Raw genomic sequence first — 16,471 nt, 5'->3', positions numbered from 1 at the left:
CTTCCCGAGTCACACAGGAAGACACTCTCCCTTCCCGCCTTTAGATGGTATACGAGCTGGTAGACGTGATGCTTGAAGCTGCTGCAGCATCCTGGAACCGCAAGGGGACAAGCAAGGACACGGCCAATGCACAGGAGTGGTACAGAGGAAGGGGAGAAGGGAGTGGGCCACTGAGCCCCTGAATTAACCCACCTCCAAACCACATCATCTCAGGGCTCTTTGAGCATGTGAGACACTAGCTTTTTCTTACTGTGCAGCCAGGGCTTCTCAACCTTAGCAGCACTGAAATGTTTGGTAGGATGCTTCTTTGTTGCGAGAGGTTGTCCTGTGCATTGCAGGCTTCTACCCACTGAGGCCGGTAGCACCACCACCCCAGTGGAAAGCAAAAATGTCTCCAGACTTTCCAAATGTGCCCTGGGGAACTAAAAGCCACTGTGGTTAAAATAAAATCAACTCTGGCTGTGAACCATCGGTTTGAGCCCTTGGTCTCCAGCATGGAGTAGTATATAAGATGGTTCATTGACCCATTTGGGTGTACAAAGGAAATATCAGAACGTCTATTTATCATTGTTTTCGTCTCATTCTCTAAAGTTGTCTAGTTAAATTTTTGTTTTACATATATCAGTACAATAATACAAGAACATAATTTAAAAATAAATGTATGTATTAGGGAATATGTTCAAAAATTTCTTTTGCAGTAGGAATATATGATCGTAAAAGTTTGGAAAACACTTGTTTAAATCACTTCTAGTTCTAGTTCCTGTTACTTGCAGCCAAAAGCATCTTAAGTTCATAAGAGGATAATAATATTAGCTAACTGTAATATTATAATTTATAAAAAGGAATAATATATTTGGCCTTCATCCCATTCCTGGCACAGAGCTGCAGAAATTGGAACTTTCTGCCCCATGCCCCAGACTTCTGGGGAGTAGAGAGGAGATGAAGGTTGACTTAATCATAACAGCCAATGATTTAACAAATCTTGGCTACATAGTGGAGCCTTCATAAAAAGCCCAACAGGATGGGGTTCAGAGAGCTTCTGGGCTGGTGAACATGTGGCGGTGCTGGGAGGCTGGCAAGCCTGCACACGGCATAGAGACTCTGTGTCCCTTCCCCTGTATCTTGCCCTATGCATCTCCTCCATCAGGCTGTTCCGAGTTATATCCTTTCTAATAAACTGTAAATAACTCAATCTAGTGAATAAACTGTTTCCCTGAGTCCTGTGGGTCACTTTAGCAAATTAATCAAACCTGAGTAGGGGGTCATGGGAATATCTGATTTATAGCTGATGGTCAGAAGCACGGGTGGGCAACCCGGCGGTGGGATCAGCATCTGAAGTGGGGGAGGTGGTCCTGGGGGCCTGAGTCCCTAACCTGCGGGATCTGATGCTATCTTCAGGTAGATCGTGTCAGAATTGAGTTAAATCATAAGACACCCAGTTGGTGTTGAGAGAACTGCTCGGTGTGGGAAGATCACCGGTACATCTGGTCTCAGAACAGTTCAGTGTGCGCAGTAGAGGTGAGGAGAAGCCAGAATTTTCCCTTGTACTAACACTGAATGTTTACTACGTGCCAGACACTGCTTTAAGCTATCACTTAATCTTTACAACAGGCTTAAGTGGTGGGTACGATCATTTCCTCATTTTACAAGGGAGAGAGCTGAGGCCAAGAGAGAAGAACAGCTCGGCCCAGGCCCGAAACCTGGTACAGGGCAGAGCCAGGATGGGAAGGCAAGCCGCCCGGTCTGGAGCTCGCACCCTTGACCAGCACGCTCCAGGGCTCTGGGCTTCACTTTACAAATAAGGAAGCAAAGCCCCGAGGAAGCTAAAGCACCTCTGAGCCAAAGCAGCAAGTGGCAGCAGAGCCCGGGACAGAGTGGGGTAGGACAGGCCCAGCCAGCCTCGGTGGCAGGAAACGGTTCCTTCCGTCCCGGGGGCGCCCGTGGAAATGCTGGGGGGGTCAGGTGCGTCTCTGCTTCTCTGTCTCCCTCCTCTCCCGGCCTAACTGGATGTGAAACCTGCCTCCTCCCAGGCCAAGGCTGATCCATCACTTGTCGTTTCCAAGTGTCGGGAAGCGACCCTGAGCCTCTGGTGCTGTCCTTTACTTAAGGCAGGAAGGAATAAAGGAAAGGCTTTTTATTGGCTTGTACTGAGCAAACATGGGTGTGTTAATCCACTTACTTTCTAATTCGCTTTGTTTACCAGTAGAAATTACCTGGGTGTGTTTTTAAGCTAAAAGTAATTTCTTCGGAAAGAAAGAATAAAGGAAACGGTTCCCCGGACCTTTGTGTTAAAGCGGCTCTGCAGCCCTCAGGGCCCGGAGGGTTCCGCAGTGTCCTCGACCTTTCCCTTTCCTCTCCTCAAAAGCTGCTCCTAATTGTCCATTGCAAGTGCTGGAACTATGGCCCAGGGGTCTCTTTTCTCCTCGCAAAGATGAATTAGTGAAAAAAACAGAGTGACAAATGCTACAAGGATATGAGCTGAAAATACAAGTAAATGTATCACCCGGGGGCACTGCTGCTAAAAATAAAATGCCATGTACAGGAGCCACTCGGGCGATTCTTCCCCAGAACTCCCCAGGACTAGGCGGCTGAAGACATCGTGAAGGAAGAGCTATTAAGCCAGGCGCTGTTCTGGATGGCAGGGCACAATGCGCTCAAAATAGATGGCCCTCCTGCCCCGGTGGAGCTCAGCTTCTGGAGGGGGAGAGATGGGCCATAAACAAATGAACCTAGAAGTACATAATTTGTCATGTGGCGAGAGCGCTGCGAAGAAAAATGAAACAGGGTAAGGGAGAGAGATATTGATGAGTTGGGCGTTTGGTTGGTGTGGGGTAATAAGAAATATACTTAGTCTTTGTTCTCAGTTCCTGGCGTAAAGCCCCTAAAACCTTTGGAATTTCTTAAGTGATATAAGTATCTTTTGTTACTCATAAGGAGCCCCACCCCCACAGCCCCAGGATGGGGCTGGTCACCTGAAGGACCAAGTGATTGGAAGGTTGGAGCTCTCAACCCCACCCACTGACCTCTGGGAGGGGAAAGTGGGGGCTGCAGATAAGCTCTGTAAAAACTCTTGAACAATGAGATTTGATGAGCTTAGGGGTTGGTGAGTGCATCTACTGCCAGGGGGGTCGTGTCCTTCAGGTCCATGGGGATAGAAGCTCCTGTGCTTGGGACCCTTTCAGACTGCACCCACGTACCTCTTCATCTGGCTGTTCAACTGTATCCTTTATGATATCCTTTATAATAAATGGATAAATGTAAATAAATGTTTCTCTGAGTTCTATGAGCCACTCTAGCAAATTAATCAAACTGAGGAGGGAACTGCGGAAACTTCCCATTTAGAGCCAGTCGGTTAGAAGCACGGGGGATTAACTTGGACTTAGGATTTGTGTCTGAGGTGGGGGCAGTCTTGTGGGACTGAGCCCTTTAACCTGTGGGATCTGACACTATCTCTAGGTAGTGTTAAGAATTTAATCAGATCTGTAGGACACCCAGTTAGTGTCCCCTAAGAATTAATGAATTGTTTGATGGTGTTGGGAAACACACATCAGAGTTAGATAAGGTGGGCTTCCCTAAGAAGGCTTCCCTGAAAAGGTAACATTTAAGCAGAGATCTGCAGAAAATGAGAGTAAATGTGGTTTTCCAGAAGAAGAAACAGCACATGCAAATGTCCTGAAGCAGGACTGTGTTTACCATAGTCAAGGAAGCCAGTGTGACTAGAGCAGAGTAAGAGAGGAGGAGAGAGATAGAAGATGTCAGACATTGTAGGGCTTTATAGGCCGAACAAACTTTTTAAAGTTTATTGAGAAAATAATAAAACCATTTAAAGTTCTGAGCAGAGGAGTGGTAAGAACTGACTTCCCTTCTAGAAAAACCTGCTTTAGAGGGACCTCCAGCTGCTGTGTAGGGAGTACCATCTCCAGAGCCTAGCATTTCCCACCACAAGCAGCGAGAATGCTAATGGCCTAGTGGGGAAGACAAGTAATGGAAACTGGAAAGAGCAGAGCAGAATGTTTTGGAAATCTATAGTAGTTGATCTAGTCTGAGGATCTAAGGGAAGACTTCCTGGAGGAAGTGATTTTAAGCTGAGATTTAAGGGATGAGTAAAAGTTGAGGAGATAAAGAAAAGAGGGGAAGAGCTTTCCAGGCATAAGGAATGCCTGTAAAGACCCTAGGCATGAGAGAGCACAGGCTCATTAGAAGAACTGAAACAAGACCAAAAGAGGCTGAAGCAGAGTAAGCAGGGGGCCAGGGCGGTGGGTTAACGCTAAAGAAGGGAGGGCCTGTACCTGCAGGGCTGTGTCCAGAATGGTGAGGACTGGTCGTGGCCCTAAATTTACAGGCAACCAGTGAAGGGTTTTCTTCAACGGAGTTACAAGGTCAGATTTGCATTCTCAGAGGATGACTCTATGACTTTGCCCTTGGGCACCTACCTGGACAGATAAAGGTGCCATTTCTGAGAGAGGGAACTGGGAAACCTAGGGCCTTGGCCAAGGCTGGTTTCTCCTCTTGAGCACAGCCAGTGTTGCTCTGTAGGTGGCACGTGCTGGAGGCAGCTTGCACCCTCCAGCCAGCTGTTCAGCTGGTAGTTGAAATTGGCTATGCCAGGAGGGTTCACACAATGCGGGGCAAACATGACTGTTCCTTCCAGCGAGCCCACCAGTGTCAGCGAGGAAAATTTGAGCCTGGTTTCAGGCTCTTTGGTGACTAGCTGCTGGTACTTCAGTCATTTGGGAATGATACAGGTCATCATTCTCCAATTTTGCTACAAAATGTGGACTTAATACGCAGGTACCATCTTAAGTACGGATGAGAATGGACGCAGCTATGGGACATTGGAAAGAACTCTGAGTAACCTTGAGGAACTCCCAGGAAACCAGTCTTGGCTGCTTTTCTCTTTGATGGCTTTCTGGACTTACTGCCTGGACACCTTGCCTCCCCTTGACCTTTTATGTGATGCCAAGATTCCACGATTAGCAGGATATTTGAGAGGGAGGCAGATACTGGAAAGCACAGTAGGCAGGATGCCAGGAGAGTCATCCATCCATCCACCCATCCAACAAATATTTGCTGAGCATCAAATGTGTGGCATATGCTTCCTGGTGCTGGGGATATAAAATTGAAGAAGTCCTTTGGGGTTATCAACATCAGTGGGGAGAGAGACTCATAAATAACTCTAATGACAGTTTTCAGCATATGTCTTCCGCTGCAAATACAGACAACCTAACTCAGAGTGGCCTAAAAAACAAAGAAATTTATTGTCTCAAATATCAAATAGTCCAGAAGTAGGGCAGGTGCTATGTGCATTTCATAAAGTTCCACTTCCTTTTCTCTGTAATACTCTTGGATTTTCCCTGCTTTATCTGTATTGGTGTCCAATCCAGGCTGGAGGTAATATGGCTGCAGTAGTTCCATCCATCACATCAGACATCCTGACATCCAAAGGAGGAAAGAAAACAATTTCTTCCTGTATCTCTTTTTCAGAAGAGAGGACACTTTCACAAATCTCAGGGTAGATGTTTCTTCATGTCTTAGTTCCCAGAATCGGGTCATGTGCCCATTCCAAACTTTATCACCGGCAAAGGGAATTAGTCTTGATGGGCACAGACCAATCAGGATCTACCCCTGATGCTGAGAATCGGGCCACCACCCCTGAGTCTCATGGGGCAGAAGTGATCACCTGAGTAAAACTGAGCTCTGTTGGTAAAGGAGAGTGGAGCGAGGGCTCTGGGTGTTTGGTAGGATGGGGAGAGACTGTATCGGAGGTGTATGCACATTGCATGGTGCGAGTTCAGAGGGAGGGACAAACTTTTTCTGGACAAAGGAGTAAAGGCAACAGTTGGGAAAGTTTCAGACAGGAGGTGATTTGGGAGCTGGGCTAGGGATAAAGAACATGAGGTGGAAAGCTGTGCCAGATCCAGACTGGAAGGGTCTTATCAGCCCTTCCTGAAGGACTGGGCTGAATCCTACAGGAAGTGTAGACTTCCTATGCATAGTTTTAATATTTTAAAGTCATATTTAAAATATATAAAATATATTTAAATGATAAGAACCAGGCAAGGGGAAGAAAATGAACCACTTATTGAATGTCTAGAGGCCGTGTGGACACTCTATATAGACTCCCTCCTTTAAGCCCCACAACAGCCCTAGTAGAAGGCGATAAATTGCCCCATCTTACAATGAACAAATGGCTCAGGGATCAGGGACCACAGCCTGACCAAACAACAGAAGCCCTTGCTGACTGGTGTGTGCTCAGGGACACCGCTGCGGGTGTGGCGGTCCCCGAGCCCCTGACAGTGGGGTAGGACGAGGCACTTAGTGAGGAGGGCAGGGCATGGCCGCAGCGATAGCGCAGAAGGCAGGCGAGGAGCACCTGGGCTGGAGAAGCACTGCCCGGCACGGAGACGAATCAGGTGTGAGCAAGCACAAGTCGTGAGGACTCGTGACCAAGTGCCTGTGGGTGAAAGGGTTTCCCAAGATACAGTCAGTTCCATTCTAATCCTTCCTTTGAAAATTCAAATTTGTTCCAACCCCACTGAGATATTAGGCAACAGTTGGAGCATAGTGCAAATTTCAGGAAACACTAGGTGAATGCAGGAAACTGCATCTAGTTTAGAAACACACAAAACACACGTGTGCATGCACCCCCCACCCCCGCCAACATCCGCCAGCTGCCTCAGGTCGCCACGAGTGTTATGAGCCACATTCCTCCACTTTCTGTCTGATTTCTAATAATCTTCCTCCTGCCACTTCACAATAACCCACAAACGACAGCCCTTCCAACACCCACTTCCACAAGTAAGCTTCAGGTTTTGTTAAAATGCCACATTTTTTGGTATTATTTAGGTACATATTTCTCAACCATTTCCCAGGTGTAAGACCATACCACTAGTTTTGTTAGGTTCCTCTCTCGCTTATAATGTCCTTGATGAACTTTTCAAGGGTTGTGCCCATTTTCCCCATAGCCCAGTGGTTTTTATTGATCAATTCTGCACAACACGCTGATTTTTAGGAGCACATATACTGCTTACAGTGACTTTTCCTTACGATTTTCTGGCTCAGAATCCGGACTTAACGATGGTAGACTTTACTGGAAGGGGCTTTGGTGGGCGACAGAGAGATTGTGGCTTTGGCTTTGCATGTACTACTGAGTTAGAAGCCCCAGTAGATGTTGGAAAGTATCTGGAAGATGATTAAAAATATCAATCTGAACATTAGGAAAAAACAACAGCTATGGATACATACGCTGTTTTGGAGACAATTAGCAAATACAAGGGAACTGAGGCCACATGAGTAAGAGAGGCTTCCCAGACAGAGGTGTGGAGTGAGAAGCCGAGAGAGCCTAGAGGAGACCTGAGGGTCATGAGCATCCAAGGGCAGGGCAGGCAAAGGGACCAGCCGAGGACCCTGAGCAGCACACAGGGCCAGAGAGCTCGAGAGAGTGATGTCAAGAAGTCCAGACAGGCCAGAGTTCAAGATGGGAAAGCCCGCCTACAACATCAAACGCTGCAAAATTCACAGGGTGAGTAGCGACGTGGCCGTTGGGTCAGGGCACTCGTCATTCCTCTTCAGCCGGAGGGAGGGCAGGCTTTCGGGGGTCTCTTCTCCCAAGATTTTTAGGACATGAAGGGAAGCAAAAGAATGGTATTTTGCAAAGGAGTAAAAGAACAGAAGGAAAATTTAATAGATGTTCTTAGAGTAAGGAGCAGGGATTAGGAGAGAGAGGGAAACTGGAAAAGGAGATGGGAGGAGACAGGAAGAAATGGAAATGGCTCCCTTTGGAAGGAAGGACAGTCCCCTGCTGCCCTGAGACAGGAACAAAAGGGCAAGATGAATTTAGACGTGGCAGTGTTTATACCCACAGCCTCCATTCTCCTGGGGCAGCGAAGGGAAAAGGAAGGTAGGGTCGCAGGGGCTTCACCAAGAAAGAGTTTACTTTTCTGGCTTAACAAGAAGCAACAAGAGGCAGCCAGTCCATGGCTGACACAGAGGCTTCCCGATGTACCCAGTGCCCACACTCCCGCATTCCTGCCCTGCTAGCCTTCCTGCGCGGCTTCTGGTGTTACATAGGCAATGGAACTGTCACTCCAGATACTCTTGTCTCCATTTCCGGAGGAAACACGGAGAAGGGTGAAGAAGCTGCATGCCAGCTCTACCCTTCTTTTTTTAAATCAGGAGAGCAATAGCTTTCCTGAAGGCCCCAACCCAGGAGGTTTCTTTTTCTATCTTACTGGGCAGGGCCAGGTGTGGCTGCAAGGGGAGTCTGGGGAGTCAGGGTTTTTAACTCTTAGGAGGGAAAACGGGAGGATGGTTATTGGGTCAACGACTAGCTCTGCCTGTTGCACTGAGGGTAAGAATGAATTCTCAGGACACAGTTGGGTTCTGAGAACACAAACTGGTAACAGCACCCATTTGTGTTCGGGTTCCATCATCAGCTAGCTGGGCCACGGGAATAGTTGTCTCACCTTAGTGGGCCTAAAATTTTCTCACCTATAAGAGAAGGTGGTTAAGCCATATTATTTCTAAGATTTATTTTTTTAAACCTACCATCTGTAATTCTAAGGGCTTATATAATATTTCTAAAACTGACTTTCTTGGAAGTGTGAAAAGCCTTTAATAAAGCTAGCACCCAGTGCAGCAGGTAGGAAAAACACTGTCCATAGGTATGTATGATAAGGCTAATTTGTACACCAAATTCAAGTTATTCAGAGTTAAATATGCACCTATGAAAAGTTCTGTAATATAGACACCAGGAAGTGCAGTTGCAGGGCTAAAGCCCATGGAATTTAAACAATCGAACAGAGAAGATTGAATTGCCCTTTGAAAAGGCTGTACCAATTTATGGTCTTACCGGCAATGTACCAGAGTGCCAATTTCCCTAGCAGAAAATATATGTAAACATGAAAAAATAAATAGTATTGTGAATTCTTTTATTCTTTGTCAGATACTGTCATATGCCCTTTACATATATTTTATATAAGTCTTCTGACTACCCTATGAGGTAGATGGTATTATTATGCCCATCCTAGAGATGAAGAAACTGAGGATCAGGAAGGTTAAAGAGCTTGCCCAAAGCGGTAAACTTAATCATTGGCAAAATTAAGACTGTATCGTAGGTTCATCTGACCAAATCCATTCTCTTAAATCCCGAACTCCACTGCCTCACAATTTACTCCTACTGAGTGAGTAGTGCACACGGGAAACATAGAAAGACCCCTCTATGTTGCCTCCAGATTCTTCCCAGAAGCCCTAGCATTGCAAAGGCTAGGACTCTAGTAGAGAGCGGTTCTGCTCAGAACAAGGCTGAGACACTGCAAGGCCACAGAGGTCATACTCACTGACAAAACCTTCAAAATCACAAAAGGCCTCCCTTTGACTGTGTTCAGCAGTGTGAATGACATAGGTATAGAGAAAGTCTGTTTTCACCCTTCCTTCCCTTTTATTCAGTAGAAACTAACTGCGTTCCGGCTTCGTTTCTAAAGAAAACCTCAGGCTTCTCCTGTTCTTTGTTGTAGACCTGAGGTGAGGCTCCCGCAGGTCCTGGTCTATGCCTATTTGACCCTCCCTGGAGGGGCCCTCGCTCACACAGCCAGGTACTGAGCTTTGTTTTGCTGCAACACATAAGCACCACAGGAGGGAAAAGAAATCACTGAATGGACTGACCTGTGCTCAGAGTATGGATTTTGTTGTAACAAGGTCAATACACTGTAGTAGCTGTTAGTCATTGACTAGTTCTTAGAATCGGGCCAAGACAGAGGTGGCTAGCACAAGTAAATCTCTAGAGTTTCACCTGGGTCTTTTAAAAGCACGCAATAAAAAGGGGTAGTGGCGGGATTGGAGTGGTTATTACAAGGCATAGGATACCTTGATGAGAGTAATAACATAACCTTTGAAAGGTGTACACTCACATAGTGGAGAGGTGGAGGCAGGGGTGTCAAGGTTATCAACCAGCGAGAAAGATGCTTAGATCAGTTTGAATAAAACTAATTTAAGAGTCCTCCATCTCAAAGCCCTGAGAAATGGCACTGGTTGATATAACCATACTTTTAAAAAGTCTGTTAATCAGGTGGATTACATTGATTGCTTCCTTTAAAGCTTAATGGAGGTATAACTTGCTTACAATCAAATTCATCCATTTTAAGCATATAGTTGTGTGTGTTTTTTTAATCCTCTCCAGAGGATATTTTTCCCATTGATTTTTAGAGAGTAGAAGGGAGGGGGGAGAGGGAGAGAGTGAAAGAGAGAAATATTGATGTAAGATTGATGTGCATCGATCACTTGCCTTCCACATGCACCCTGACCAGGACTGGGGATCGAACCTGCAACCCAGGTACATGCCCTTGCCTGGGAATCTAACCTGCACAGGTTAAAAGGTCTTAACATTTTGGAATGAAAATATTTGAAACACCTTTCCTTCCCTAGAACTGTGTTAGAGCAACATGGGACTGTTGGGTTCAAAGTACCCTAATTTTGTCCCGAAATAACTGATCTAATGATCCTAACTTAGATTTTTTTTTTTTTTTTTTTTTTTACAAAAAGCAAGTTTACATGATTCAATGAACCATCAAGATTCAGACCAATTGAGACCCTGGCTGAACGTCAGAAGGGATGGGAGTCAACTATGAAAACATGATGAGATGGAAGCAAGAGTGAGTTAGAAGGGGGCAAAATTAAAATTCAGTGTCATTTTGAAGAGCCACCAGCCTTTAAAGTTCAGAGCATTATGTCATGTTATTTTAACTGGTCAGTGTATTGCTGGCATTTTAAAAAACTAAAAATTTTAAAAATTATGGCAAAACATAGCATAAAATTTTTCATCTTAATTCTTTTTAAGGGTACAGTTCAGTGGCATTAAGTACATTCATATTGTTGTGCAACTGTTGGTACATCTTAAACATTATAACAGCGATTGTCAACCAGAGTGCCACGAGAATGTTTGAAACATGCAATACCTGACTATTTAGTCGGGGGCACTGGCCTCTTTTCCCTTAGATTGTCAGATAAAAAAAATCACAGCAGCCAACACAACAGCCGCCCGGTGTGAATGCCCCGCCTTGAACTATAAATATATAGGTCATATAAGAGAGTTGCATCTTATTGGTCAAGTCGCATAATAAGGTTGCATCTGATTGGTTAATTCTTGGTACCAGAAATCCTTATATACAAGTATAGGCACCTGATTTTTCTTAAAAAGTCACTTTGGAGCAAAATGGGTAGTTAATTATTGTTATTGTTTTTATTATACCTATTTTATTATACCTATTTTTATTATACCTATTTTTCTTAGGTCACATTGGCAAAAAAAATATTTTTTGGTGTGCTGCAGAATTTGAATAATTAGTTTATGTGTGCCGTGGGATGAAAAAGGTTGAAAATTGCTGCATTATAATCATTATGGTGGCCCTATGATAGCATTTCCTAATGCCCACTCTCTCTAAGACAAATGGTTTTTCTTTGAGGAAAGAAGACCCAGGGAGAAGACACTGCTGGCTGATGGGTGAGAGTAACCGGAAGGAAGAATTTGGCTCAACATGAGAAAGAACATTTTATATTTAGATCTGACCAGCAGAGGCACAGGAGGCCTGGGAGCTCCCTTTGAAGGTGGAGAGTGTTCACACAGGGGCCCTGGGCCATCTGTTGGGTGTACTTTGGAAGAGATTCCAGTCCTGGGTGGGAGAGGGACCTCTGGGCTTCCCTCCAACTATGAGATTCTATCGTTGAACTGGCTTAGAAATTGCTGTACACTCAGGTTTCAGCTGAGCTTACTGGAGTTCAAGTATACTGGATTTGGGCTTTAAAAGAATCACACTTAAAACCACTTATTGGTAGGTTTTATTCTTTCCTGGCAAGTTGGTTGCTGGTTTTGTCTAAACTGTGAAGAAATAATTAAAAGCAGGGTAGTTAGGTCTCAGGTCCAGTCCAACCACTTATTAGCCAAGGGATGTGGGGCAGGTGACCTTTACAAAAAGCCAGTTTTCACTTAAATGGGCTCTGCTGCCTTCAGGTTTACCCCATTCTGATCCATTTCCAATATAACCTTTCTAAGATGTAAATTTAAGCATATTACCTTCTCCCACTTAAAAAAATTTTTCAATGGTCCCTCTTCATTTTCAAAATAAAGTTCAAATTTCTAAATATAGCATCCAAGGCCACCCTGCTCATCCCTCGAGACTTGTCTCCTGTCATTCCCTCTTCGATGGGCTCATCTTTAGAAGGAATGAATTATTTCAATTCTCCATTCCTTATTTGTCAGGCTAATTTTTACATATTCTTCAAGACTCAGTTCAGGTATGGTCCTTTACGAGGAAATGCCCCTGTTTTTCCTATAGCTTAGCCAGGGCTCATTACAGCACCCTTGTCATCTGTGACTATGACCAGGAGCATCACAGAAAAAGCACCTTTGGTGCACTTACAGCTCTGTGGGGGAAGAGATAAAATTGGATCCCTATCTCACTCCATACATCACAGTAATTTCCCAATGGAACGAAAGATAGTAGGATTTAAAATAATCTTGGACTGGGGAATGTCTTTAAATATATGACATAAAACATAAAAGCCACTTTAGAAAGACTATTGAATATGGTTATATAAAAGATTAAATTCTCCATGCAAAAACATTACTAACGAAATCTAAATACAAATAATAAATAGCAAAACTTAGCACATATTTCACAGTTTTTTTGTTTAATCAAATTTTTATTTTATTTACTATTGAGTTTAAGTCTTCTGGGCTTTATAGCTGTCCTTCTTTTCATTATTATTTGCATGATTATTATTATTATTTTGATCCTCACCTGAGGATATTTTTTCCATTGCTTTTCAGAGAGAGGAGAAGGGAGAGAGAGAAACAGAGGCAGAGACAAAGAGAGAGAAACGTCGATGTGAGAGGGACACATTGATCACTTGCCTCCCACATGCATCCCTGACCAGGGCCGGGGATGGAGCCTGCAACCGAGGTTCATGCCCTTGGCTGGAATCGAACCTGGGACCCTTCAGTCCGTGGGCTGACGCTCTAATCACTGGCTAGGGCTGCATTATTATTATTATCATTATTATTATTATTTTTAGTGATTGCTCTACTATGAATATGCATCTTTAACTTACCACAACCTACTTAGAGTTAATATTGTACCACCTCACCTCCCTTCAAGAAAGCTGCTATTCTCCCTCATTGCATAGAACCCTCCTCTGTGACTTCAGGTCTAGTTGTCTGTGTGCTTATCTTCCCTTATTTGACTGCAAATGTCACCGACCACTTTGTCTCTCTCAGTCCCCTAGAGCACAGCCCAGTGCAGATCAACTTACAAGGTACCTATGGGGGGGGGGCATAAAAAGTAAAATGGTTCCAGTTAAATGGCAATGAACTGATTTGGACCTAACCTGGAAATAAGAGTGTCTCCCTTCTCATAAAATTACCCCTCACTCTATTTTAAAACCTTGAAGATTTTTTTTTTCCTTTGCCACACAGATCTGCTTCCTTCTCTGTCTGGTAATATTGATTGAAACACAGCTTGGTCCCAAGGAACATGATTGCTGGATTGTGTGATAATACTGTGTTTAGCTTTGTAAGAAACTGCCACAGTCTTCTGAAGTGGCTATCTCAAGCTTGCCTGGATTTTCCCTTATGGTATCTTCTAGAAGTTTAATATTTTACATTTAAGGATATGACCCATTTTAAATTAATTTTGTAAAAGGTGTAAGGTCTGGATCTAGATTTATTTTTTTGCAAGTGGATACATGCATTTCTTGAAAAAAGGATCCTTTCTCCATTGAATTACCTGTGTTCCTTGGTCACCCTTAAATCTGATCCACCATTTCTCCCTTCCCTGTACCACAGACATTTTATGTTACTCTTCCTGCCTCTCCTATTATTCTTTCGGGGAACACCTCAGTATATAGGCATCCAGCAAAGTGGGCCACGCTGCTAGTGCTCCAAACCCACAGTGATTGCCCTAGATACTTTTTGTGTGCTTTGGTTCAGCTGTGTCGTGGATTAAGAGGCTGTACTAGGCTGACTTAGGAACATTATCACCATGATCACCCCATTTCTATGGGAACATGTGTTGGAATTCCAAACAAATCATTTAAGATGGAATACAACTTGTAACTAAGTTGAGGCCACCTGCAGCCCATAAAGGCAGGAAGACCATTTTGACAGACCCCAGCTGCTTCAGTGTTTTGTGCCAAGTGGGCCAAAGCTGGAATTTGTGTACAGAGCTAAAGTGTGTCACTGTGTGAGTGTGTGTGCACAAACATGCGCAGGCAAGCATGCATGCACATGATGGGGGGAGGGGAAGGAGCGAAGGAAGGATCATCATAGTTTACCCAGTGTTCGAACTTTTGACTTTTCAGAACTTTGGCTGTTGTAGGCTTCAGGTGTTACATTGCCTTTCTCCCTCTCTCTCTCCTCTCTCCCCTTAAATCCTCACCCAAGGATATTTTTTCCCCATTGCTTTTCAGAGAGAGACAGAAACATCGATGTGAGAGAGACATACCATTTGGTTGCCTCCCTCCTGCACATGCCCCAACTGGAGCCAGGGATCGAGCCTGCAACTGGGGTAGGTGCCCTTGGTCAGAACTGAACCCGGAACCTTTCAGTCTGCAGGCCGACGTGCTAATCACTGAGCAAAACCGGCTAGGGCTCCTTTCTCTTTTGTTATTGGCGTCATCAGCTGCAGATAGGCAACCAGCTAAAGGATATCCTTTGAATTTTAGAAGAAATGTACCTAGTTGACAGGGCAACAAATCCAGGCATGGGAGGACTTCCTTCCTTTTTCTTTTAAATATCTTTTTATTAATTTCAGTGAGAGGAAGAGAGAGGGAGAGAGAGATAGAAACATCAATGACGAGAGAAAGTCACTGATCGGCTGCCTCCTGCACGCCCTGCACTGGGGATCGAGCCCGCAGCCCGGGCACGTGCCCTGACCGGGAATCAAACTGTGATCTCCTGGATCCTAGATCAATGCTCAACCGCTGAGCCACATCAGCCGGGGGCAGACTTCTTTTCAAAGTTCTAAGCCAGCGATTCTCAACCTAGGTACACACTAGAATCAATAGGGAGCTTTCAAAACCTCCCGATGCCTGGCCCTACCTCAGGCCAATTGAATCAGATTTTCTAGGGCGAGGCCCAGGAAATCAGTGTGCATGGGGATGTATATGCACACACAGTCCCCCAGGTGATTCTCATGTGCAAACTGGGCCGAGAAGCACTGCTCTAGGGTGTGACACTCGAGCTTGCACCCCTTCGAATAAGACCTAATAATCTAATCTGAGCGAGGATCATACACCACTTCTGCAGAGGAGGCTGCTTATAGACACTTTGTCAGTGACATTACAGGCACCTGATACTTTAGAAGGGAACTGGATCTCCTTTTTCATAAACAATGTTCTCTCTTTCAAGGGAAGGAGGAGGAGGTGGAATGGAAATCCAGTAAGATAATTGAAGCAAATAACTCCAGGCACAGGATGACAAAAAGCTCTTCCACATATTCATTACATAAAGCAACTGCTGCTTATAGAAGAAACATAATTTGTGCTAAATCTTCCTCTTTTGGAATTATCTATAAATTTCTAAATTAACTTGTAGTTGCTGAGACATTTCTTAAAAAATCCTCACCCAAGGGTATATTTAGAGGAGGAAGGGGAGGGGGGGAGGGAAGGGGGGAGAGAATGAATGAGCGAGAAACAGCAATGTGAGAGGAAAACATCAATCGGTTGCCTCCTGCACACCCCCTTGACCCGGGATCAAACCTGCAACCTAGGCACATGCCCTTACCGGATATCGAACCCGAAATTCTTCAGTGTACAGGACAATGCTCCAACCAACTGAGGCACTCAGCCAGGGCTACATTTCTTCTTTTTAAGAGAACACCCCTGTCTCTGTCTCCCCTCCTCACTCCTGCCACGTGCTTTCCTTTCCTTCCTTTTGCTACATGTTGAGAGCAGGAGGAGAGGACGTCCTTTAGTGTTTATTTTAAGGGCAACACGTAAAATCTCACCAAAACAGGAATCCAATTAAAAATACTTTCTCTTTGGCTCACTCAGCAGTTGAGTAAGGGGTTGGCAGGGAAGGGACTTAAACATTAGCTCCCTTGGAACAGAACTGGTCAGTAGCTGGCATACCTGTGGTGAGTCAAGCCACCGGAAAAGTGTAATTTGTGGAATAAACAACCAGGCCCCAACAGCCATCGTCTTAAATAATCAGAACGGGAGGCCGTGTCAGTTGCTGTCTCAAGGTAAACTGCAGTGAGAACAACTGATGTGCTTTAGAAGCTAGGCTGGTTTTCGTGCGGGGTTGGGGAATGTGCTCCACCCCATGAGGTTGGGATATCTGGTTAGATGTGCTGATCCGTTTTGCCTGAATCCACGGATAGGGGCCTTGAGTTAATGGCTCTGCAGTAAGAAGGTGAGTAGGGCAAAAAGCTTTATAATTCATTTATTCTTACTGCACACTGACTCATCTCCGAGCTGG

General features: G+C 44.8%; 1 protein-coding gene across 4 annotated transcripts in view; it reads right to left on the bottom strand.

The window, feature by feature from the left end:
* SIPA1L1 (signal induced proliferation associated 1 like 1) overlaps positions 1-16,471 on the bottom strand; it is a 392,555-nt gene that overhangs the window by 345,339 nt on the left and 30,745 nt on the right. The window lies entirely within an intron of this gene.

The sequence above is a fragment of the Miniopterus schreibersii genome, assembly GCF_964146895.1.
Source record: "Miniopterus schreibersii genome assembly, chromosome: 1".
Classification (NCBI taxonomy): Eukaryota; Metazoa; Chordata; class Mammalia; order Chiroptera; family Miniopteridae; genus Miniopterus; species Miniopterus schreibersii.
The sequence above is the reverse complement of the archived record's forward strand: the minus strand, read 5'-3'. Positions and strand labels throughout refer to the sequence as shown.